This window comes from Uloborus diversus, unplaced genomic scaffold, assembly GCF_026930045.1.
Source record: "Uloborus diversus isolate 005 unplaced genomic scaffold, Udiv.v.3.1 scaffold_1435, whole genome shotgun sequence".
NCBI lineage: Eukaryota > Metazoa > Arthropoda > Arachnida > Araneae > Uloboridae > Uloborus > Uloborus diversus.
In genome coordinates, this window is record NW_026558138.1 from 4,342 (window position 1) to 29,075 (window position 24,734).

At 34.0% G+C, this 24,734-nt stretch overlaps 1 long non-coding RNA gene across 1 annotated transcript; it reads left to right on the forward strand.

Moving 5' to 3' along the window:
* The first annotated feature begins 1,303 nt into the window (after positions 1–1,303).
* LOC129232979 (uncharacterized) lies at positions 1,304–8,795 on the forward strand. The gene is made up of 3 exons (XR_008581416.1): positions 1,304–1,370; positions 5,015–5,239; positions 8,651–8,795. It is a non-coding gene; the product is annotated as an uncharacterized LOC129232979 (long non-coding RNA).
* The last annotated feature ends 15,939 nt before the right edge of the window (positions 8,796–24,734 follow it).

Here is a 24,734-nt window from a genome sequence, read left to right on the forward strand (position 1 = left end):
TTAATTAATTAATTTTATTATAGAATATGGCATTGTCATCGGGTCTGAGGTCGCATGCCAAATTTCAAAAGAATCCGATTGCAGGAAGTGGGCAAAATTTGAGCTGTAAGATTCCGTTAAAGATACATACATACATACATACAGGTGAAGCTAATAAAAGTGTGTTAATAAGGGGCTACCAAACTCGTACCCGACACCTCCCACCAGGTTTTTGACCTCGCATTGAGTCTGGGTGTTGTCAGGGTATGGCAGTATAAAAAAGGCAAGGTTTATGACAAGGCCCAGTAATGTATGTTTGTGTCGACACATCACGTTCTAAGACGGCCCTAGTCCTTCACCCATGAACATTGCTAGATCAGTTTCATAAAACAGGGTAATTAAGTTACTTATTATGACTGCAGAAAAGGACATCCTAGCCAAGCAGTGTTATCATTACGGAAATATTCAATCAAGTTCCGGGATCTATAAAAATAAATAAATGGACAATTACAATGACATTTCCCCCCAAAATAAGGTGTTTATCTAATACTGTATCAGTTTGTTCACCATTAAAGCGTAGAAGTGTTCCTATTTGTTAAATTTTGTTTAAATATATTTAGTTGTTAAGTATAATTTCCTCATATTTGAGTGATAGCCCAATCGTTAAGTAAAATTTAATATATCTATAAGAACTATGGGGCCGCGACATCTCCTAATGCCAGGGCCGATTTTTTCAACCAATCCGCCACTGTACCCATTGTAGAGACTGCAAGTTTTTTTTTTCCTTGACTTGTCTCATTGCAAAAAGAAGTTGTTCTAAGCCATTTCATGAAAGTAAAAAGAATCATGTAATGTTACCACAACATAAAAATAAAGCTTATTTTCATCTAGTATTTATGCTGTGCATATATTGTGTCGTTAGCACTATAACTAAACAAACTAGTCAAATCTTATTCAGAAATAAAACACTCCTGATTGTAGTGTCTAGTTCTTACTATATCACATGTGATACATCCCCCCTAAGCCCACCCTCAAATAGAAAAAAAAAACATTACTCTTTTTTACTTTGTACTAATCAAAACAATTATTCAAGTTCATTGTACAAAATATTAAGCTTTCATTCTTTGCTTATGTCTGAAGGAGATAATTTAAACTATGTGCTACCATGAAACCATTTAAGAATAAATTCTGTCAGTGTAAGTGTATGCCAGATTTATTTCCTTACTAACATATTTATATCTATAATTGTATTTAAATTAAATATTCACTCTTTACTTTAATTGTAGAAAAATAAAACTGGTTCTTGTAATTTCCTGCGACATTCAGATATCTCTACTAGAGGAATCTACTGCTGTGAATACTTGTAAAGAGGTCTCACACTCAAGAAAGGTGTAAAGTGTAATTTTTATTGCCTTAACATTGAAAACAGCTTTTTTTTTTCTAATTCAATTCTGGTCCAATTGACCTTTTTGCTAAGTCCTGACTTTTGAGCTGAAAGTTAAAATCTACTACTTACTTTAATAACATTGTCACCAAGGTTGGCGAGGTTTTTGACACTACGGTAAATACCATGGTTTTTACCATTCTGTCCAAAACTGCATTTTTAGTGAAACTGTATTTTGTGAGAAAGTATCAAAAACAAGGCATTTGAGGTGCCCCTAGAAATTGTCCAATTGAAGGGAAATTTTTCACAGGCTGTTCTTTTGTCCATTGGAACAAAATAAGAGGGTGGGTATCAATGCAATTTTAACTTCTGAAAAATGTCCTATAGCTAAGGGCCACTCAAGTGCATATATTTAATGATCAATGTCTTGTTCGTTAATGTATGATTGAAAAAAGAATTTTCATTAAAACTTCATATAAAACTTAAGTGCAAAAACTATTTTAAAAAATCAGATTTTTCTTTGTACACTTTACTTCACATATTTAGTAACATTCTTTCGAGTTTTAATGGAACTGAAATTAGTTATCTTGATACTGTTGTGAATTTCCTTTCATTACTCTACTAACTGTTACATAAAAAAGTTTTTATGTAAAGCGTTATTTGCAAATTTTTTTTAAGTGAAATATTTCGTAAGTGAACATTTTGAAAAAAAATATTATCAAATACTCATTAATTAAAACTAATTAATATTTATATTTATGCATCACGAATATTGCAGTAAATACAAATTGATTAGATTACACTTTAGTTTTAGCATACTTTTGGGCAGTAAGACACTTTCAGACAGTTTTAAACAGTTTTGGACAATAAAAACCACTTGTCCTGTCCTAAACCAGTTTTGAACAGTCCAAAACCCAACCCTGATTGCAACACATATATACAGTCGGATCCCGCAACAACGCCATCCGACTTTCGCAAAATGACTATAAGGCGAGTTTTTTCCAAAGTAATGAATTTTTTTATTGCTGACGCAAATTGCTTGCCTGCAACATGAAATTTTTTTGAAAGGAGCTGCGTAGGCTTCGTTGACACTAAATATTGGTTTTGTGAATGGACTTTCATCCCTTTAACATCACTGAAATCAGAAGTTCACACACTGTATTAGTCTAAACCTAAGCAATGCTTTGCTTTAGTTTATACAAATAACCTGGGCCGGATTTAGACTTAGCGGGGCCCTTAGCTGTTTCAGGTATGGGGCCACCTGTTTGTAGTTTGGACAATGTTTCTCTCAGTGGTGTAAGATACAATTTTTTAATTTTTTTCTCCTTTACTATGTTTGTCTCTTTCATCTGCTACATACAGCAATACTTTTGCTTTTTTGATTGCTTTTCCCTGGTGTCCTTTTGGGATTGGCCTTAAGAGGGGGAATGATTTCAAGAGCTGGAGACCCAGGACTCCTCTTTAAGTTGAGTATAGAATATCCCCAATTGTAGGGGGTGCGGGTGTTTCTCCCCTGGAGGAAAGTTTGAAAAATAGATATTAAGTTCTGCATTTTGAAGCCTTATAAGATGTAGTTGGAACTACAAAAATATCAGGACAGAAATAGGCAAACAAAACTTTTTTAAAGTTATATACTTTAATGAAGATAATACGCAAATTAAGATAATGTACAGTAGAAATTGTTTTTGATTTGACGAATCAATGACAGAAGTTGACAGACGAGAAAAAGAGTGTGGGAAGAGAAAAGACAATACATTGGCTTTCGATACAGTTAGTTTTTTAATTATCATTCCAACCCACCAACAAATACAACGAGTTAAATATAAAATGATCAATTGTAAAAAATGCTTTAAAACATATGGTGTACAGATTTAGAAAATAGGTAACAAGACAGTAACATACTGCCTATTTGAACAATTCCTAATGTATGCACTTGATAAGAAATGAAATTGGAGCCCAACTTTGCTTCGGATTTTCAAAGACTTACTAATTATTTTCAAGTACTCTAAAACAATTAAAATTCTTTAACTCACTTCATTTGTACTTTTCTGTCTGATATTTTAGCACTTGATCCTAAATTTTTAAACTCCTGTTCTAACTTTGTAAGAAACAGCTATTTTAAATGTAAAAGAAAAAAAAACTATAGATTTATCATTACAACAACTTCTCTTCAATTGCAAGTGGGACAGAAAAACAAAGAGGAATAGAAGTAGAGTGTAATTTTATTTTTGGGCTAAACAGATTGACAATATGCAGAAGTAAGATAAAAGCAAGCAACACCAAAAGAATTTCCAAAATTCTGCATTCGGAGTTATATAAATAGCAAGATATGAAACATGTGAGTCACAAAAATATTTAATATGTTTCAGAAACATAAGAACCATGGTTTTTACATTTTTTGTGCAAGATAAAGCAAGGAGCTGAATTTGACATATATTGGCATTCCTTCTCCATACTCCCTCCCATTTGTTGTTTGTAGCTACACTTTTCCAACTTTTCAAAGTTTTCAAGTACTAGAAAATAAAATTTATTTTTCAAGTACTTTATTTTTGAAACGAATCATACAAATTTCCGGCAGTTGGGGGCCCTAAGCTATAGCTTGCTTAGCTTGTAAGTAAATCCAGGCCTGCAAATAACCGCTCCGATTCTTAATGGGTTTTTTTTCATTCTACATATGAACGTTGATAAGATAGAATGGCTCCCCAACGCACTTTTTCATCTAAAGTTGGCGAAAATGGAAAGAAAATGAGAAAGCTTCTGACCATTAAAGAAAATGTCAAGATTCTCAATATGCTTGAACAATTAATAAGTGGATTCAAAGTAGTACAGCAATCAGGTATGAGTGTATCTTTGATACGTGCAATTAAAATTCAAGAAAAGGAAATCCGTAAAAGTTCAGAACTTAGTTTTGATACTGAAACTCGCAGAGTAATGTCTGAGCAAAATACAATCATAAGAATAGAAACTGCTCTTTCATTGTGACTTAAAGAGGCCAGAAAGAGGGGTGCTTCCACACTTTCATAAACCATCATCTTCATCCTTTTAAAAATTATAATTACGTTTACGATATCTACTGTTCAGTGCTAATATAATGCAGTATGGTAAGACAAAACAACATTAGAAGAAGCACCAGTTTGCAAATTGCAGCAGACACGTTTTTCGGCGTTACAGGGAATGCCTTTTTCAATGCAAAAAATAATGAGCTTATGGATGAAAAGACATCCGACAAAAGATGGTTTACAAAGATGCAGTATGGTTTGTACGGTACTTAATGTAAGTACCGTACTGTTTTAATTCATGTCTCTTATTGTTCATTGATTTTGTGCTTTGTAGTAGTAATTTATGTTAAATTGTAACTCTTTAATGCTTAGTTATTTAACGCTAAAATGCGGAAAAAAAATCATTTCTTTATAACAGATACGGTAATATATAGTTAAGAAATGTTTTTAGACAATTTAAGGGGCGTTAACACTTGTCTGAAGTAATTAGGTATGCTGACAAAAAATTTCTAAACATGCGTTGTTCCACAACGCGAAACTTCGACTTGTACGAGGGGTCTTGGAACGCATCCCTCGCATAAATCGGGATCCGACTGTATTTTTATTATAACTTGATGCCTTTTTAAAAGGAATTTATTTTCCTTTTAATTAGTTTATAGTTCTGCAAGAGATTTTGAATCTTTTGGCCAAGCTTAAAAAGACGGCAAAAAGCTGAAAAGAGAAGCGAAGTTGCTACAGGAAAAGGTGGAGATGAATGTGATGTCCAAGAAAGCTCCCAAGTTGCAGCTGCAATTGGCGATATTAATGCTGCAGAACATGAATTTGTTTTGTGTCTGTCAAGCATTAATGGTTTGATGCAGTTAAAAGTGATGCATTCGTAAGTATAGCAAAATTCCTGAAATTGGTACCTTATAATTTTGTAACTTACCTTTTCTGAAAGTTGTGTACTAGTAAGTAGCTAAAAATTCCCCAAACTTTTTACTGACAAGAGTTTATTCTAGGAATGCACCAATTCGTTGGTAATTAGTCATACTGCCGATTTTAATGGGCAGGAAAATTATTTTTTGAATAAAATTATATATTAAGTATGCCTAGAACAAGAAACTATGGGTGAATTTATTATACATAAGTAAATATTTTTTTTTTATTGTTTAAGAACCATAGTAGGTGGTTATATGCAGCCTGACTCAGTTCCCCTCGCTTCCTCTCAAACTTTTGACAGAATACTCCTATTCAAGCAAAAAAAAAAAAAGTTTTTCAGTTATTGTACTCTCTTTTTATACACATAACTACAACATTTTACAATTTGCTTTAAAAATTACACCCTTTAATTGAGCAAAAATGTTATTGTGTAATATGTTTTTGTTTTTAATGCAGGTATTTTTTTTTTCAACTGAGAGAGCAGTAAAAGCCATTATGATTATAATTAATCAGCTAATGGTTAATTGGCCAATTTGCTTATCAGTGCATCCCTAGTTTATACACTGTAATGAACTATTTGATGGCCAAAATAGCAATAAAACTTGCTTGAGCATGTTTTCAAAGTCACAAGGAATCTCTTTTTCAATAGAAAACACATGTGAGCTTATGAATGAAGAGAAATTCCGCAAAAATAGATTGCATATTTACGAAAGTCTCTGAACTGAAAGTTCTAGTGAAACATATCTTCATTAATTGTGACCCACCATGTTATCCTAATTGAAAATTAATAATATATGCCTATTTACTGATTGAGGAAATTAGGATCATTCAAAAAAAGATTTAGAACTTTTTTTGAAAAATGTGAAAGCCCATACAAATTTTTGAAAAAAAAAAAAAAGTATGTATTATGAAGTAGATTTATTGCATACCAAAATATATATAATGACCTGTTGACAAAATGTATAATATACTCTTACTCACCAATAAAAGGTTTATAAAAAACTTTGACTTTTGTCGGAGTCATATTTTTCATTTAAGTTTTAAAAGGGGCTCTCATTGGCTGTAAGTCTTTAAAAGAACTTCAGTTGCAAAAGTTTTCAAAATCTATTCAGGCAGTCAGGGCCGGATTTGGAAATGTGGAGGCCCTGGGGTAATGAAGGAGTGGAAGCCCCTAATCAGGGTTCCAAAAGATCATCATATTTTCGAAAATATTAGATACTTTGATATATATATCCGAATATTTTGATATATATGTATATATCCGATATTTTCAACCCTTGAAAGTTAGGATATTTTGTAAAAATTTTATTGTGGGGGCCCTTTTCTTGTGGAGGTCCCGGGGCAGTAGCCCCGCCTGCCCTCCCTTAAATCTGGCCCTGCAGGCAGTATCCTTTACCTAGGAAAATAATCCATCTACTAGACCATCACTCACATAATTGGTTCCTTCATTTAACCAGTTACTATTTTCCTTGTTTGGCAACTGTTTTGCAGACTTTTTTATTTAAAATTCTACTTAGACCACTATTTTTAGACCATAACTTAGTGGCAGCCCTGTTATTTTAGGTTTTGGTTATGCCAAGTTTTTGATACTGCCGAAGGCAGCATCAAAAACTTGGCAATCTGTTATTTATCAATGGAACAATGATATGATGAAAAAGGATGGCTTATAAAAATTGCTTTTGGTTGAGACATTTTTTTTTTTTTCAATTCTGGTTCATATTTGATCTACCATCGTTAAAAATGTTATTGAAGAAGGGCTTGATTTGGAAAACGTTCAGTTAGGCCTTAATCATCGATGAAACAATTTTATGATCTTAAATCATCTCTTGAGAATTTCTCAGCCAGGGATTTTACCTGGGTGGGAAGGCCGAAGGACCTAAGTTTTGTCATGTTTTTGACTACTATATTAGAATTGGTAATATATGTTATAACGAAGGGCTCTGGGGACTCAAAACTAGAGACGTACCGAGTAGCACTTTGGTCGAGTACCGAGTACTCAGCCTTTTATTACTCGGCCGAGTACCGAGTTACCGAGTACTCGGCCTTTCACTACTCGGCCGAGTTCCAAGTACCAATTATGTTTTAAGAAGAACCACCGACACACATGTGATTAATTTTGAACTTATTGGAATAGTAGTATAAACCTCCTTGTCCATATAATAGTTTTTAAAACTAAATTCGTGCTGAAATTCAATTACGCATTATATATATACAATTTTGTTTGTGTCAAAAATTTTACAAAAGAATAATTTTTTAAGTTAAAAATAAATAAATAAAAGGTATGATTAAAAAAGTTGGAATTAAAACAAATTACAGTAAAATCCCTCTAATGTGGACACTAACAGGACAATTTTTTTGTCCGCAATAGAGAGGTGTCCACAGGACAGGGGTTTAATAATGTTATTTGCATTGGAACAGGGGAATTAAAAATTGTCTGCATAAGAGGGGTGTCCCTTAGGAGGGGTTTCACTGTATATCCATCAATTATAGTTCTAGTCCGCCAAACATAAATAATTTTTAAAAGCAGATAAAACAAATGTGCAGAAACACTGCAGACACGTGTTTCTGCCCCCCCCCCCCCCCCGTTACAAGGAACGTCTTTTTCAGTGCATAACATGTGAGCTAAAGAATGTAAAGACATTCAACAAAAAAATACGACTTTTGTCGGATGCCTTTAAATCTACGAGCCCCCATTTTGTGCATTGAAAAAGGAATTCCTTGTAATGCCAAAACAGGTGTCTGCAGAGTTCCTGCATTGTACTTTTAAGGTTGTTTTATTTTTTAAGCAAAGGTATTTTTACATTTTTTATAACTAATTTTTGTTTGTAGCAAAAATCCATTTTTAATATAAAAATTCCATATTTTCTATACTTACATTTTTTGCGTAATTTTTAATAAATAAGTTTTATTAACTTTGGGGACATTAAAATAAAGATTTATTCCATTGAAGCATTACAAACTTCATTATTCTCAAAATTTAAATTTGACTTATAAATTTTAATTGTAAATGATTGCAGAATATAATGCTTGCTTTTTTTTTATAAATTTTAGTATCTGTCTTGGACAATATTCAATTTTTTGCAACTACTCGGTATTGGCCGAGTATCTGATCAGAATTTGGCCGAGTACCGAGTACTCGGCAAATTGGCCGAGTACCGAGTAGTTACCGAGTACTCGGTACGTCTCTACTCAAAACTCTCTTTGCTGCCCCACTACTTAAGTCATATTAATAAATTTTGTTATACATAATTTGTATCTTTTGTTATGTGTAATATATAATTCTTACTATGCATTTATTTAGCCTATTTCACTGTGTAAATTAATGTGTAATTATATCTTAAGTGACTAATTATTTTTTTTTCTTTAGTTAGTGTAAAAATTAAGTACTAACAAGCAGAGACTAATTCCATTAGCCATCAAGTCAGTAAAGTGCTAGCTGGTGCTGCTGATTGGAACTTGCATCCTTCTAGAAAAATCGAAAAAGGATACTAGACTTGCAAATCCGAATAAGAAGAAAAAAATGTATAGATGCAAAAAAAAAAAAAAAATGTATAAAACTTTTTTATTCATAATAAATTTGTAAATATATAAATTGCTCCAAAAAATTCTTTTTGAAGAAAAAAAAAGAAAACAAAGAAACAAACTTCCTAAAATAATAGTGGCTGCTTACCGTTGGAAGCTCCCTATTAGCCATTAGAAAAGTTTTTATAATCTTGTAGCGCATGAATGCAACATGTTTCCTATTTTTTGTTTTAATGGCTTTACTTTTATCATTTAGAGAAAACATTCTTACAGAATTAAACTATCAATGAGTAGAATAGGATGTTCGCATCTGATACTTAATCTTAATACATTCAGGGCCTCGTTTAAGCGTAAGCATGAGAAGCACTGGCTTTAAGGACCCCAAAAATTACAGAAAAATATATAAAAATTTCATAATGGGTGTTTAAATTTGTATTGCACTATAAAATTTTTCTAAACATTTTTATTCAAGTATAAGTTTATTGCTGGCTCTGTTTTAACGAGGTTTACGAGTTCAGTGGAAACCTAACTCTCTCCCCATGGATTGATTAAACTATTTGGAGTGATGTATGAGATCACTCAGATGTAACTGTTGGTATGTATCGAACTATTGCTGCTTAAGGCATTTATTTTGTTTCTGTTGATTTACAATGTTTCAAAATGTTTGAATCTTTTGTATTTTTTTTTTTAAATGTAAGTTTCAAGTTACAAATACAGAGCTGTTGATATTTATCCGGATTATACAGGCTGATAAATTGACTAGCACCTAATTTGCTGGGCCCAGAGCCTGTTCTGAGTTTTCACTTTTGTATCCGTAATGTAAAAACAATTTCTTATTACTATCTAGTGTTTCATTTAGTTAGAAGCAATACTTAACATGCAACTAACAAAATACATGCTGAGCTTGGAAACCAGTTTGGGGGAAGGAAAAGACTTAGTTTAAGATATTCAGTGACATTATCAAAACAGATATACCCCGAAATTTTTTGAAATTGCAGTTGCAAAAACCCAGTTTTGGGTAATGTTTGAGGGAAGAAAGATTGGGGCCAATCCCTGGGAATTTTTTGAAATTGAAATCTTAAAAACACAATTGTGATAATATCTTGGGTAACGTTTAGGGGACCGGCAATCTTGACCCATTGAAGCTCTAAAAACGTAATTTGGGTTGACTTTCAATGATGTTATGTGGAAGAATTTTCAGAAGCTCCTCTCCTGAAAATTTTCAAAATTTAAGCCCTAAAAACTAAATTTCAAACAATCGTTAATGGTAGAGAAGGGGGGGGGGGGGCGAAGAAACATTCCGCCGAAAATTTTTTGAAGTTAGCTTTTGAAAAGGCAGGTTTTAGAGGATTTTCGGTACTGTTTGTGGGAGGAGAGATTTGGGGCCACTTTTCGGTAATTTTCGGCGACGCTCTCCCGTAATTTTTTCCAGAATTGAAGCCCTGAAAACGAAAGTTTGAACGATCTTTGGTAATATTGGAGGGGGGAGGGGGAGTTCGAACACAACTCGAATTTTTCCGAATTGAAGCCGAAAAACGAAATTTTTCGCACTTTATTTTTGTGAAGGTTCGAAAATTTCCCCCCGCTGGCTGCGGCCTTGCTTGAAAAACATCCCCAACATTTTAAGATATAGAATTAATCCTTCGGTGTGAATGACACCCAAAATGTGTCTTAAGAGCGTACGAAAAAATACATGCTCAAAACTTGCTCCAATATTTAAAATTTATAGAATCTAACAAACGCAGTAGCATTACTACAAGAAGGGGGGTGCTACTTGAATGGGTTTAAAAGTTAATTAAAAGTATAAAAATTTCATTTCAGAAATTATTTTCAGATTTTTTGGTTGTATTAAACGTTGCATATTTATTTTGATTAGGTAACATCCTTGCTTTAAATTACTTTAGAATTCTCGCGAAAATCATCAAAAATCCCGGAATAAACCCAGTTTTTTCTTTTCTTTGCAATACTACTTATGACTGAAAGGTGGAGGGTGAACGACATTGGAAACTAATACGAGCGAAGGCAATATTCCACAACAGTATTGCCCAATAATATATGCAGGGCCAATGTCACCTGGTTACCAAAGTATCTGCCAAAGTTGCGAAAAAACTTGCCGGCAGTATTACCCAACATTGTGAAAAACTTTACCGTTTGGTGGCGGCCGACCCAATTAGACCGATAATGACGAATTTTGTTCTACAAAATTGGCCAGCCCTGCATCTGCCAGTGTTGCAAAAAACTTGCCGGCATGCATTGGCTAATTTTGTTCTGCCAGTATCAGCCAATACTGGCGTTGTGTATTGCCCAATATTGTATAAAGTAAACCGTTTGATGTCAGCTATCCTAACTTTACGTGATATTGGCCAGTCTTCCAAACATCTTGTTTGCGACATTTCTTCATTGCACATTCTTTGTCGTAGATGGAACAAAACCCAGCGCCGGAGCGGCAACTTATGAAGGAGAAAATTTTTAAGTGCACTGCGCACCTTGACGAGACCTGGGAGAGCATAAACATGCGTTTAAAGGCATTTAGTTTCGAAAAATTTCTGGGGTAAAGCCTCCTGATTTCCTAGCCCCTCCCTCTCTTGTCAGAAAAAGAGCTAAAAACCCTAGTAGCACATGACGTACGACAATATCGTAAAAATACCAATGCTATATCGCTGTGTCATCGGGTTACAATATAAAACGATGTCTAATCTGACAGAGCGTGCGCTATTGTGACAGTATCGTTACGCGTCATTGTAACGATGACGCAAGTGTCATTAAGCAGTCATCCTTTCCCATAGTTACGATATCTTCCTATATCGTTTATGCGTCATTGTAACCATAACGTAAGTGTCATCGTGTCGCAATGAGAGAGGGGTGTAAAATTTCAAAAATTTGAAATTTTTAAATAAAACTGGATTATTTTTTATTTATTCATAAAATAACAGTACAGCTTTGACATATGACTATAATAAAAATAATTTTGTAAAATATCGTTTCTCGTAATATCGTGACGATGACGCGCTATACAGCAAAAACAGTATACGGCAATGACGTACAGATGACGCCACAATATGGTGTGCTACTGAAAGCTATCTTTTTAAAACTTGAGCTTAGAAAGGTTTCGAAATGGGAAGTTTGAGCGACGAGCATGTTGGGTGCTGGGAACATTTTGGGCTCCCAGCACATTGGGCCCAATGATCCCAGCGCCCAAAATGCTCGGCGCCCAATGTTCCAGGCGCTCAATATGCTCGGCGCCCAAAGTTCCTAGATCGGAAAGGTTTACGTTGGAGAGTCACTTACCTTGCATCTTCTTCTCTGACCTGGCTCAACAGAGCCTAAAATGGCGTTTTTGGGACATCAGTAATTTCTTACAATTTCCCAAGCGATTCCCCCTCCCCCGTCTTGTAATAAAGCCAAAGATAGCTTTAAAATGTTTTAAGGTGTAGGTATAAAGACTCCCAAAGTTAATTATTACCTAAAGATAGCTTTGTTTTTAGAGCTTAACTCTTCCTTGGACACCCCCAAATCCTTTTACGTTGAAAGGTGTCCGTAGGAGAGTACTCTCACCCTTCCAAAGTTTCGCTTATACAGGCTAAAATTGCGTTTTTAAAATTCAATATGAAAAAGTTTCAAGAGCAGCGCCAACCCTGACCTTTTAAGTAATACACTATAAAAATCATTTCTAGGCCTTGAATTTCAGAAGTTTTCCGGGGGAGGTGTTCCTTTATTCCACCTCCATTTCTCTTGCGTTAATACCAAAAAAAAAAAAAAAGTCAGACATTGCATGCTTTTGATTTCTATTATGAAAATTTCCAAAGTAGATCCCCCTCTCATTTTCTTCAAAGATAGCGAAAGATATATAGCAGAAAATTGATTCCAGTTTCGATACCGTTACAAAACAAAGTCCCGTTTTAAGGTGCAATTTCAAAAAAATTCCGGACTAGAGCCACTTAACTTCTCTTTCAGTAACAAGACATCCCCTTAACATCACCAAAAGATCATAGGCGGCTGTACCAAAAAAGGGGTTAAACGAAGTGTAGAGGTTGGGGGGGGGGGGGGGGGGGGTACCACTGTAGCTTTTTTTTAAATTATTATTCGTGAAATTGGGCTATAGTATTCCTGGCTTTTAATACTACTGATTCAATTTACTTCTTAAACTGCAAAATATGGCCTCGAAATTCGGGGCGGAGAATCACTTTAGATTTTTCCTTTCAATTTTAAAATTCCATTTTTATGAAATAAGATGAGTAATGTCCCTTTATTTGGAATATTTAGTTCATACTTTCGTGAAATAAATCAATTTACTCTATAAAAAATTAAAAAATCATTTTTCAATCAGTGTCTTTGTTCATCCTCTTATATTAACGAAAACCACCAAAAATTGCAATTTTAGTTTAACTCGTTACCTTCAAATTACTAATAGATTCACCTCCCCCTCCCTTTTTCCTGCGATTAAATCTTAAAATTTTATTAAAAAACTTGAAGGAATCAAAATGGTGGATTCAGGACCTGGTTTTAGTGGTGGTCCTTTCCAAAAAAGGAAGGGGGAGGCCGTCATTTCGGGATTCGGGAGGAGCAATTGCCCCCACTCCCCATGTGCTAGGTCAAATCTTTTTTTTTTTTGAAGTTCGAAATTTTATGTCAATGAAACGTTGCCCCAGAGGCTGCGACTGGGACTGAAAAGTGCGGGGGGTGGGGGGGGGGGGCAAAAAGAAAAACCTAAAAGCCATAGGATTTTTAGCGGCAGCAAAAAAAATGAAAAAAAAAAAAAAAAAAAGTGTAAAATTTTGTTAGGGCTGGTTTTGAGAGCAGATGAGGGGTAATTGATGTGAACTCGCTTATTTCTTAAGATGTTGATGAATTTTGTACACAATAACTTTCTTCGAAGAAACACTTAGACTTACAATAGTTACCAGAAGTTTTTTGAGATGTCACAAAAAGTTGGTAAAAATTTCATTAAACAACTACACTCCTGTTTGTGAACATTGCAACACCATGAAGGAAGCATCATAGTTGAATAAAATTCAATACCCAGTTGAGTGATAATGGTACAAATAAATGATTACATTTTCAAACCAAACAAACAATAAAAAGAGATAGAAAATTTTGTGGGGCCACCACGCGTCGCAATAAGAGCTGCTACACGACTCGTCATGGAGTGAAACAAAGTTTGAATATCTGCCTGCGGAATGCGGAAGAGTATTCCATATTGTTTGTATGCGCAACCAAAGTTCGTCTGTCGAAACAACAACACGAGGATCACGAGCGAGACGCCGCCCAACGAAATCTCACACATGTTCAATCGGTGACATATCCGGGAAATATGCAGGCCTAGGAAGAAGTTGTACCTGCTGCGAATCAAGGTAGGATTTGACAGTCCTGGCGACATGTGAACGGGCATTATCCTGCTGGAATACAGCCCCTGGCAATCCTTCAGGAAAGGAATAACTTGGGGCAGTAAAACTTTGTTTATGTATCGAATACTGTTCAAATTGCCCACAATTCGTAGCAATTGTGATCGTCCATGAAATGCTATGGCACCCCAGACCATAACTTCGAGTGTTCGTCCATGTGGCGTTCGATAATGCACTCCGGAATGTGCCGTTCACCGGCATAGCGCCTGACACGAATTCGGCCATCATGGTGCCACAAGTTGAAGCGGGATTCGTCTGTAAAGACGAGCTGCTGCCAATCAGCACGCCAGCTCCTATGCACATTGGCTCATTGTAGCCTCAGGGGGCGATGGTTTTGCCTAAGAGGAATCCTGCATAAAGGAATCCTTGCGCGCAGCCTACGCTGTAGCAAACGTCTCCGAATTGATGAAGCACACAATGAAACACCTGTAGCTGTTGACAACTGTGCTGCCAATTGTCTAGAAAAAGCTGTGCGGTCTGTCAGCGCCATACGCACCAGGTGTCTTTCATCGCGAGCTGACGTCACATTTCGGGATCCACTCCCAGATTTCCGACCTGTCCGACCTTCGTCCGTCCACTGCTTCCAAACATGCATGATTGTGCTGTTGTTATGCTGCACAAGAGCGGCTACTGCACGATAAGACAATCCAGCTTCACGAAGGTGAACTATTCTGCTCCATTCAAACTCCGAAATTTGCTCAAATTTCGCTTTCTTTCGTCGAAGAGGCATAGTAAAGATTCAGTTACTCTAGCATATAACCACCGATAATCATACACGCCTCGCTACAGCCGTCTACTTATATTCGGTTCGATCCGCAGTTCAGATTAAGCTGCTCAGCATACGCATGCGCTACCGGTCTGTAATTCTGATCATTTGCATATCATACCGTACTTTACATTTCCTGCAATTTTCAGCTCACTCGCGTAAGTCATTCGTGGTGTTGCAATTTTCCCAAACGGGAGTGTATTTAAGTAAAACAATTGATTTACTAATATCTAAACAATGAATACATAAACTAAAAGTTACTTCTTGTGATAAATAATGTTCCGTAAACAGATATACAAAGTAAAACAAAGAATTATGTTCAAAAAATTTTGACATTTTCTTTTTATTTATTTTTAGATTTGGTTTCTAAATTGGAAAATAAAATAAATAAATGAACCATAGAAAAATAACCCCCATTCCCGCCCCCCCCCCCCCGAATCGCCGCCACTGCGTTGCCCTTATAACCTCACATGCGCCACGAAAATATTTAGGCGTCCAGCAAAAGGTATAAAATTTATAATTCTTTTCAAAAAAGTTATTTAAATAAAATATCAAGTTCAAAATTTAACTTAAATTTGAAAAAGTCTATATATTGAGCACCATGTGGGAGACATTAATATATTGCAGGAGAGCTAACATTTCTATTCAACGCTTATCGGCTTAATTGTTTATATTGTTCAGCTTGATAACTTTTTGAAGGAAATTTCAAAATATAGGTCTCTTGCGTGTCACCTAAATATTTTTGTGGCACATGTGAGGCCAACTTTTTATCATCATGAAATTTCGAACAGCAAAAAACTTTTTTTTTTCGATACGGCCTAGTACAGTGCTGGTTCACACTTTCAGGCTCAAGTCGGCACGGATTGTCATTGTTCCAATTATATGAAACTTTTTTACAATTGTTTTTGCCCAAAAGGAAAAACATGAGGCTGTTCGTCTTGAAAAATCTACTTTCGTTTTCTTTTTGGGACACCCCAAATACGCATGCGTGTGTGTACACACATGCGATATTGGCATTCTTTCCATCTTAAAATTTTGAAGCTTTTTTTTCGATTGGGTTCAAAGCCCCCCCCCCCCCCCTCATGCGGGGAGGACAAGGCGATCAAGCGCTCTCTCGCGGAAATTTAACGTGGACCAAAACGCATTTTTAAGCAGGCTTTGCTTAGAGGATGAGATTATTATAGGGCACTTAGCCCTTGTAGCAAACATATAATATAGGGAAAGTGGGATCCATTCTCTTAAACTTATTAATAATACTTAGTGCAAAAATTCCTATAGAAGTGTGCACTTTAGGTGAAACTATAATTGAAGTTTAATGAGCATAAGTAATAAACACTAACCTGGAAACGCTTCTGTGAAAAATGTTGCTTGAACTCCCTAAAACATTATTTTTTGGAAATTTGTTTTGCCTTTAATTCTGTGACGCAGAAAACGAAGCCCAAAAATGTGCAAAACCAACCATACTGTGATGACAGGATTGCCATTTGCCACTCACTTATAGGTAAAAAATTGTTCGAGTTTACCCTGTGTGAGTAGCAGCATCACAACTGAGCAAACACTAATCCAGTATAATTTCGATTTAACGATATCAAATTTACGGATTCCCTCAATTAAATGATACATTTCACTGGTTCGGATTTAACTTTATTGAATATATATATGCTGCTCGATTTAACGATAACTTTCTCCAGTCCCTTGGCAATTGTTAAATCGGTGTATTTGTATAAGAAAATGAATGTCCTAAAAGTTTCATAAAAACTTTTAGGACATTAATTTTCTTTTAAACTTTTAAGACATTAATTTTAGGACGGAGGGAAAATATAAATTAATAAATTAAAGAGGAAATGAAGAATTCATTAAAACTGAAATAAATAGCATGGTGACTGAATATTTATATATTTAACTTTTTATTTTTTTTTTTTAAAAAAGCTCTCTTTAAATCATTCATTGCTTGTACCTTAAAAGAAAAACACTAAAAGTTAGCAGAACAGTATATTGAAGACTAATCTCATGATCTCTAAATTAAATTAGCATAAAATTCAAGATGCATGTCAAATAAAATATTCAAGACCATTTGATTTTACGATAGATATTTTAAAATTTACTCAAACAAAAACCTGGGGAAAAAATGTGTATGTTAAAGCAAAATTGATTTTTATTTTAGTCTATTCATTTAATTTTAACTTTTATTTAATTATTAGTAGCTTATACATTTAGCAATTTTTGCAACTTCCATTTCTGAAACGTACTGCATTTTAAGAAAATTTGCAAAATTCCCTAGTTTTTTCCTTTTTTTTCGCGGGGGGGGGGGGGGAGATTTTGAATTCTTTGTGGGGGGGAGATTTTGAATTCTTTGTATTTTCTGGTTTTTCTATGGTATGGCAACCCTGCGTGACATGATTAGTGTAAATAAGTACAAAAGCTTGATGGATATTTAAGTTTTACGGGTGTGACCTACTTTCCCCAACGAACAAAATCTAAGAAGACATAATATAGTAAACTTTATTCTTCATTCTGTATTTAATAACATAGTTGACTCTCTTTTGCCCTAAATGATAAATAGCTGAAAAAAACTACCAATGAAAACAATTATTTATTTTTTATTATGTTATTTTTCCATTATATTGATTAAACTTTTTGGAAAACCAGAACTAGTTAGTGTTCCAAATATTTACTGGCGAGTTAGAAAACATAAAGCATAGTAGTGACAGAAATGTACATAATGTGATTTTGTAGAAATGGCAGTCTCTGGAACCTTGAAGTGAGAATCTTTACTTATCCTTATCAAAAGCTAAAATTGAAGGAAACTGACATCCTGAGTTTCCAGTCAAAAGAGTCATTGGGATTCTACCTTATTCCCGAAATATAGCAGCCAACTAATTGTTTTTTCGTTTATCTTGATGGTTGTGTAAAGTCATCCCTGGCTATTTGATAAAATTCTTGATATTTTAACTTTATCACTATCTTTTTGCACTGAGGAATTCTTTTCTCAACTTCTCTGATAAAGAAAAATTGTGACAACATAAAATAGGTCAGTTAGAATGAGTCAAAAAGCACAAGCAGAGGAAATGGCAGTTAATGAAACCCAATTTCTCTGCTATGTGCCATTCAGTGGGTACAAAAAGAATGGGAAAGTGGAGTGAAAAAAAACATACATTATGAAATCAAATTTATTAATATATGAACACATTTTAACAGAATAGAATACAGTAACAGCTTTGCAACTTGTTCAATCAGAAAAAAGGTTTTTTAGTAGTAACTGCAACAAAACTATCTTTTTTTTCCTGCAATTGTTAGTAAACAAGTTCCTATACTAATTCATCCTTTACACTTCCAGTTAGTTCTAATTTGGTTACAGTACTTTTACTACTGTTGCATTTTTTCTCTTGCTAAAGCCTTTGGTAAATAAATTACCTTTCGTAGCTTTCTGCCATTTGCACCTATCATCATTATTGCATTTTTTAAAATATGTTTATCTACTTTAGAGAGTTTATACTTTCTACTTGGGGCTAATTTCTTCAATATTAGTGAAATTAATATTGCTTGGAGAGAATTATAACATAAAAAGATTTATAAACTAGTTCACACAATGATTGAAAATATTTTTTTCATCATACAACAAATAGATAAGTGTGAGGCATATAACTATATGATGTTTGCTGCAATATATTTAAAATGTGTTTCTGGAATTTCTAGAAATTTTTCTAGGTCAATCTTTATCTATCCAAAAATTGAAATTCAAGAAATTGATGCCAGTTATAGTAGCTTCAAGTTAAAAGGGTTTCTGATAATTGACATTCTACCCTACTTCAAAACAGCTCAATAATCTAAACAACGCTAACTTTCTTACTAATATAAACTCACCAACTTATAAAGCATTAATTGTAATTAAAAGAAATACATAGGATTAACGTAATTTAAAACATAGAGTACGAGTATTTAAAACACAGTATTATATTAATAGGAGTGACTTAACAGCATGCAGTAAAGTGAAATATAAACTGTTATAACAATAAATAAGATGATTTATGACATGAAGACAGCTGTTTTTTGATCCAGACCAAGAGCGGAACACGTCCAGGGGTACTGCAACAATACTTTGAATGTAAGGCACCAAGAGAAAATGTGTCGATGAGGATGCACTGAAAAATACAAGCAGAGGAAATAGTAGCTAAAATTTTAACAGAATAGAATACAGTAACAGCTTTGCAACTTGTTCAATCAGAAAAAAGGTTTTTTAGTAGTAACTGCAACAAAACTATCTTTTTTTTCCTGCAATTGTTAGTAAACAAGTTCCTATACTAATTCATCCTTTACACTTCCAGTTAGTTCTAATTTGGTTACAGTACTTTTACTACTGTTGCATTTTTTCTCTTGCTAAAGCCTTTGGTAAATAAATTACCTTTCGTAGCTTTCTGCCATTTGCACCTATCATCATTATTGCATTTTTTAAAATATGTTTATCTACTTTAGAGAGTTTATACTTTCTACTTGGGGCTAATTTCTTCAATATTAGTGAAATTAATATTGCTTGGAGAGAATTATAACATAAAAAGATTTATAAACTAGTTCACACAATGATTGAAAATATTTTTTTCATCATACAACAAATAGATAAGTGTGAGGCATATAACTATATGATGTTTGCTGCAATATATTTAAAATGTGTTTCTGGAATTTCTAGAAATTTTTCTAGGTCAATCTTTATCTATCCAAAAATTGAAATTCAAGAAATTGATGCCAGTTATAGTAGCTTCAAGTTAAAAGGGTTTCTGATAATTGACATTCTACCCTACTTCAAAACAGCTCAATAATCTAAACAACGCTAACTTTCTTACTAATATAAACTCACCAACTTATAAAGCATTAATTGTAATTAAAAGAAATACATAGGATTAACGTAATTTAAAACATAGAGTACGAGTATTTAAAACACAGTATTATATTAATAGGAGTGACTTAACAGCATGCAGTAAAGTGAAATATAAACTGTTATAACAATAAATAAGATGATTTATGACATGAAGACAGCTGTTTTTTGATCCAGACCAAGAGCGGAACACGTCCAGGGGTACTGCAACAATACTTTGAATGTAAGGCACCAAGAGAAAATGTGTCGATGAGGATGCACTGAAAAATACAAGCAGAGGAAATAGTAGCTAAAATGAAACCAAATCTCTCCACTATGTGTCATTCAGTTTTGAGCAGTCACAAAATTTCAGGAACCTGGAGGGTAAAAAAGAAAGCATTCATTTTTCAGTTAAAATATATAATACATATAAATCAATAACATATAGTTGATCTTAATTTGTTCAACCAGAATATTTTTTTTTGTAGTTTTTGCATTAAAACAGTTTTTTATCTGCTAATATCAGAAAACAAATGTTTTCTAAAATTTAATATTGATTCGAAAGATCTGTAGTTTGAAAAATACACAAAGAGAAATTAGAATGGAAACAATATCAACAAAACAAAGGTGTTATGCAATTCAGTAAATAATATAATTATTATTCAGTAAAACCTTGGATTCCTGAACAAAAAATTTACTTCACCTATAAATGAAAGCAACACAGCACCATAAACTAGCATAGAAGGATACAATTTTGAAGCAATGCATTACATTTTGTAATCAAGGGTCCATTGTACATGGTTCAGGGCCCTGAAGACCACTGTTCCTTGATCCAGACCGAGAGCCGCGCACCCCTGGGGTAGAGAATAGAAGAATGTATGGCACCAACAGAATATATGTCGACGAGGAAGCACTGAAAAACACAAGCAGAGGAAATGGCAGCTAAAATGAAACCAAGTCTCTCCACTACGTGTCATTCAGTTTTGAGCGGACACAAATTTCAGGAACCTGGAGGGTAGAAAAAAGCATTCATTTTTAAGTTAAAATACATGATAAATACAAATCAATAACATATAGTTGATCTTAATTTTTACAAACAGAACTTTTTCGTAGCTTTTTCAATAAAATATTTTTTTATCTGCTAATATATATGTCAGAAAACAAACCCTTAAACAAAATCATTCTCTTCACTTCCAGTTGTTTTATTTATTTCATTATACCAGTTGAATTATGTTGCATTACTTTGATTTCAGTTATTCTTTTGCTTAAGAAAATTTCAGTAATTTGCACCTAACTCATGCTTTTGCAAATTTTTAATCTGATACTCTTCCTAGACCTAGAAACACTTCTTTGAGTCACTTTTTTCTATTCTAAAATTTAAACTTGATTCGAAAGATCTGTAGTTGCAACACAAACTAGCAAAGAATCATACAATTTTGATGCAATACACTACATTTTATAATCAAGGGTCCACTGTATATGGTTTAGGGCCCTTTGAGACCTGCTACATGTTGCTGTGCTTGAGTTCCAAGTGGAGCTGATATTTTGTTTGACTCGGGTTGCACTTTCTAAAGAAGAAAGGCACCCTTTACGAGGAGAAACCCCTCGGCTCCCCTCATGTGCCAGTCCATCAGCAACTTCATTTCCATAAACATTTACATGTGACGGTATCCACTGAAAAGTAATTTTAGGACGTCTGTAAAAGTAATGTCTGTCTACCTGTTACTATCAGAAAGATTTTCATAACATACAGCACTAGCCAAATGTATATAAAAACAGCACATTTAAGATCCGTTACAAAATGACATCACTATTCACAGAATACAGCAAATTTCTCATTAAAGAAAGTTGAAGAATTTACCAAATACAGCAAGAGAAACAAATTGAAAAGAAAAGAGTATTAACAGAACAAATGTATTTTCCAATAAAATAAATACACATGTATTCAGGAAGAATTGCTTTTTATAATCAATGACATTTTAGTAAATTAAGGTAGCACAAGTAAAGATTATGTATTAAAACAAGGATAAAATAATTACTAATGTACACACAATTGTTCATACTATATAATTCACATTTCAAAACTATTTCCCCCAGAAATATTCCAATTAAAAAATTTGTTTAATTAAGCTGCAATGTCTATAAAGTAACACACACAGGTAGGTTACAGGATTTTAAATTTCTCCTTATTAAAACACATAATTAAACAATAATATTATCGAGACAATTCATACGGATTGACTTCCATTAAAATGCAGATACTACTAAATATTTCACTTTTTACACATATTAATTTCGTTTGAGATGTTAATAAGAGCAATTAAAATGACATACATCGAATAACTTTAAATTCTGGTTCATTCTTGAATTGCAAATATCAATTTCTTACTTCAGTCGTCACATCGGAATGACGGGTCATAATCAAGAAAAAACACACACTTGGTTTCGTAATTTGTTCAATCAGGTTTTTTGTATCTCTCACTATGAGATAACACAAACCCTTTAAAATAAAAACAATCCATTCTCTTCTCTTGAAATTGTTTTATTTGATGATACCAGTTGTACTTGTGTTGCAGAACTTTGACTTCAGTTGATTCTTCTGCTAAGGCAGTTTTCAGCAATATGTACCTAACTACTGTTTCTGCAAATTTTCAATCTGATCCTCTTACTAGAGTAAAAATCAACTCTTGGAGCTACTTGTCTCTATACTTGAAAGACCTGCAGTTTATAAAATATACCAACAGAAATTAGAACGAAAAGAATAGCAACATAACAAAGGTATTAGGGAATTCAATAAACAATATAAATATCATTCAGTGAAACCTGATTATCTTAACATACAACATTTTCCAAAAATAAATAAAAGCAACACAGAAATATAAACTAGAAACACAGAGCATATAATTTTGAAGCAATACATTACATGACAATCCAAGGTCCAAGTGCCACAGTTTAGGGCACCGAAGAATGCTGTTTTTTGATCCAGAAAAGGAGCCGAGCACCCCCAGAGGTATTGCAGCGATATACGAATGGATGGTAACAAGAGAAAATACCTCGATCCATGGATGAGAAAACACTGAAAAAAACAAGCAGAGGAAATGGCAACTAAAATGAAACCAATTCCCCCTGCTGTGTTTCATTCAGTTTGGAGAGGACACAAAAAACGTACTTCAGGAACCTGGAGAAGAAAAAAAGCATTCAATATAAATCAAAATTTATAATCAAGAAAAAACACACACTTGGTTTCGTAATTTGTTCAATCAGGTTTTTTGTATCTCTCACTATGAGATAACACAAACCCTTTAAAATAAAAACAATCCATTCTCTTCTCTTGAAATTGTTTTATTTGATGATACCAGTTGTACAGTAAAATCCCTCTAATACGGACACTATCGGGACATTTTTTTTTCCACAGTAGAGAGGTGTCCGCAGAACAGGGGTTTAATAATGTTATTTGCATTGGAACTGGGGAATTAAAAATTGTCCGCATAAGAGGGGTGTCCGTTAGGAGGGGTTTCACTGTACTTGTGTTGCAGAACTTTGATTTCAGTCGATTCTTCTGCTAAGGCAGTTTTCAGCAATATGTACCTAACTACTGTTTCTGCAAATTTTCAATCTGATCCTCTTACTAGAGTGAAAATCAACTCTTGGAGCTACTTGTCTCTATACTTGAAAGACCTGCAGTTTATAAAATATGCCAATAGAAATTAGAACGAAAAGAATAGCAACATAACAAAGGTGTTAGGGAATTCAATAAACAATATAAATATCATTCAGTGAAACCCGATTATCTTAACATACAACATTTTCCAAAAATAAATAAAAGCAACACAGAAATATAAACTAGAAACACAGAGCATATAATTTTGAAGCAATACATTACATGACAATCCAAGGTCCAAGTGCCACAGTTTGGGGCACCGAAGAATGCTGTCTTTTGATCCAGACCAGGAGCCGAGCACCCCCAGAGGTATTGCAGCGATATACGAATGGATGGTAACAAGAGAAAATACCTCGATCCATGGATGAGAAAACACTGAAAAAAACAAGCAGAGGAAATGGCAACTAAAATGAAACCAATTCCCCCTGCTGTGTTTCATTCAGTTTGGAGAGGACACAAAAAACGTACTTCAGGAACCTGGAGAAGAAAAAAAGCATTCAATATAAATCAAAATTTATAATCAAGAAAAAACACACACTTGGTTTCGTAATTTGTTCAATCAGGTTTTTTGTATCTCTCACTATGAGATAACACAAACCCTTTAAAATAAAAACAATCCATTCTCTTCTCTTGAAATTGTTTTATTTGATGATACCAGTTGTACAGTAAAATCCCTCTAATACGGACACTATCGGGACATTTTTTTTTCCACAGTAGAGAGGTGTCCGCAGAACAGGGGTTTAATAATGTTATTTGCATTGGAACTGGGGAATTAAAAATTGTCCGCATAAGAGGGGTGTCCGTTAGGAGGGGTTTCACTGTACTTGTGTTGCAGAACTTTGATTTCAGTCGATTCTTCTGCTAAGGCAGTTTTCAGCAATATGTACCTAACTACTGTTTCTGCAAATTTTCAATCTGATCCTCTTACTAGAGTGAAAATCAACTCTTGGAGCTACTTGTCTCTATACTTGAAAGACCTGCAGTTTATAAAATATGCCAATAGAAATTAGAACGAAAAGAATAGCAACATAACAAAGGTGTTAGGGAATTCAATAAACAATATAAATATCATTCAGTGAAACCCGATTATCTTAACATACAACATTTTCCAAAAATAAATAAAAGCAACACAGAAATATAAACTAGAAACACAGAGCATATAATTTTGAAGCAATACATTACATGACAATCCAAGGTCCAAGTGCCACAGTTTGGGGCACCGAAGAATGCTGTCTTTTGATCCAGACCAGG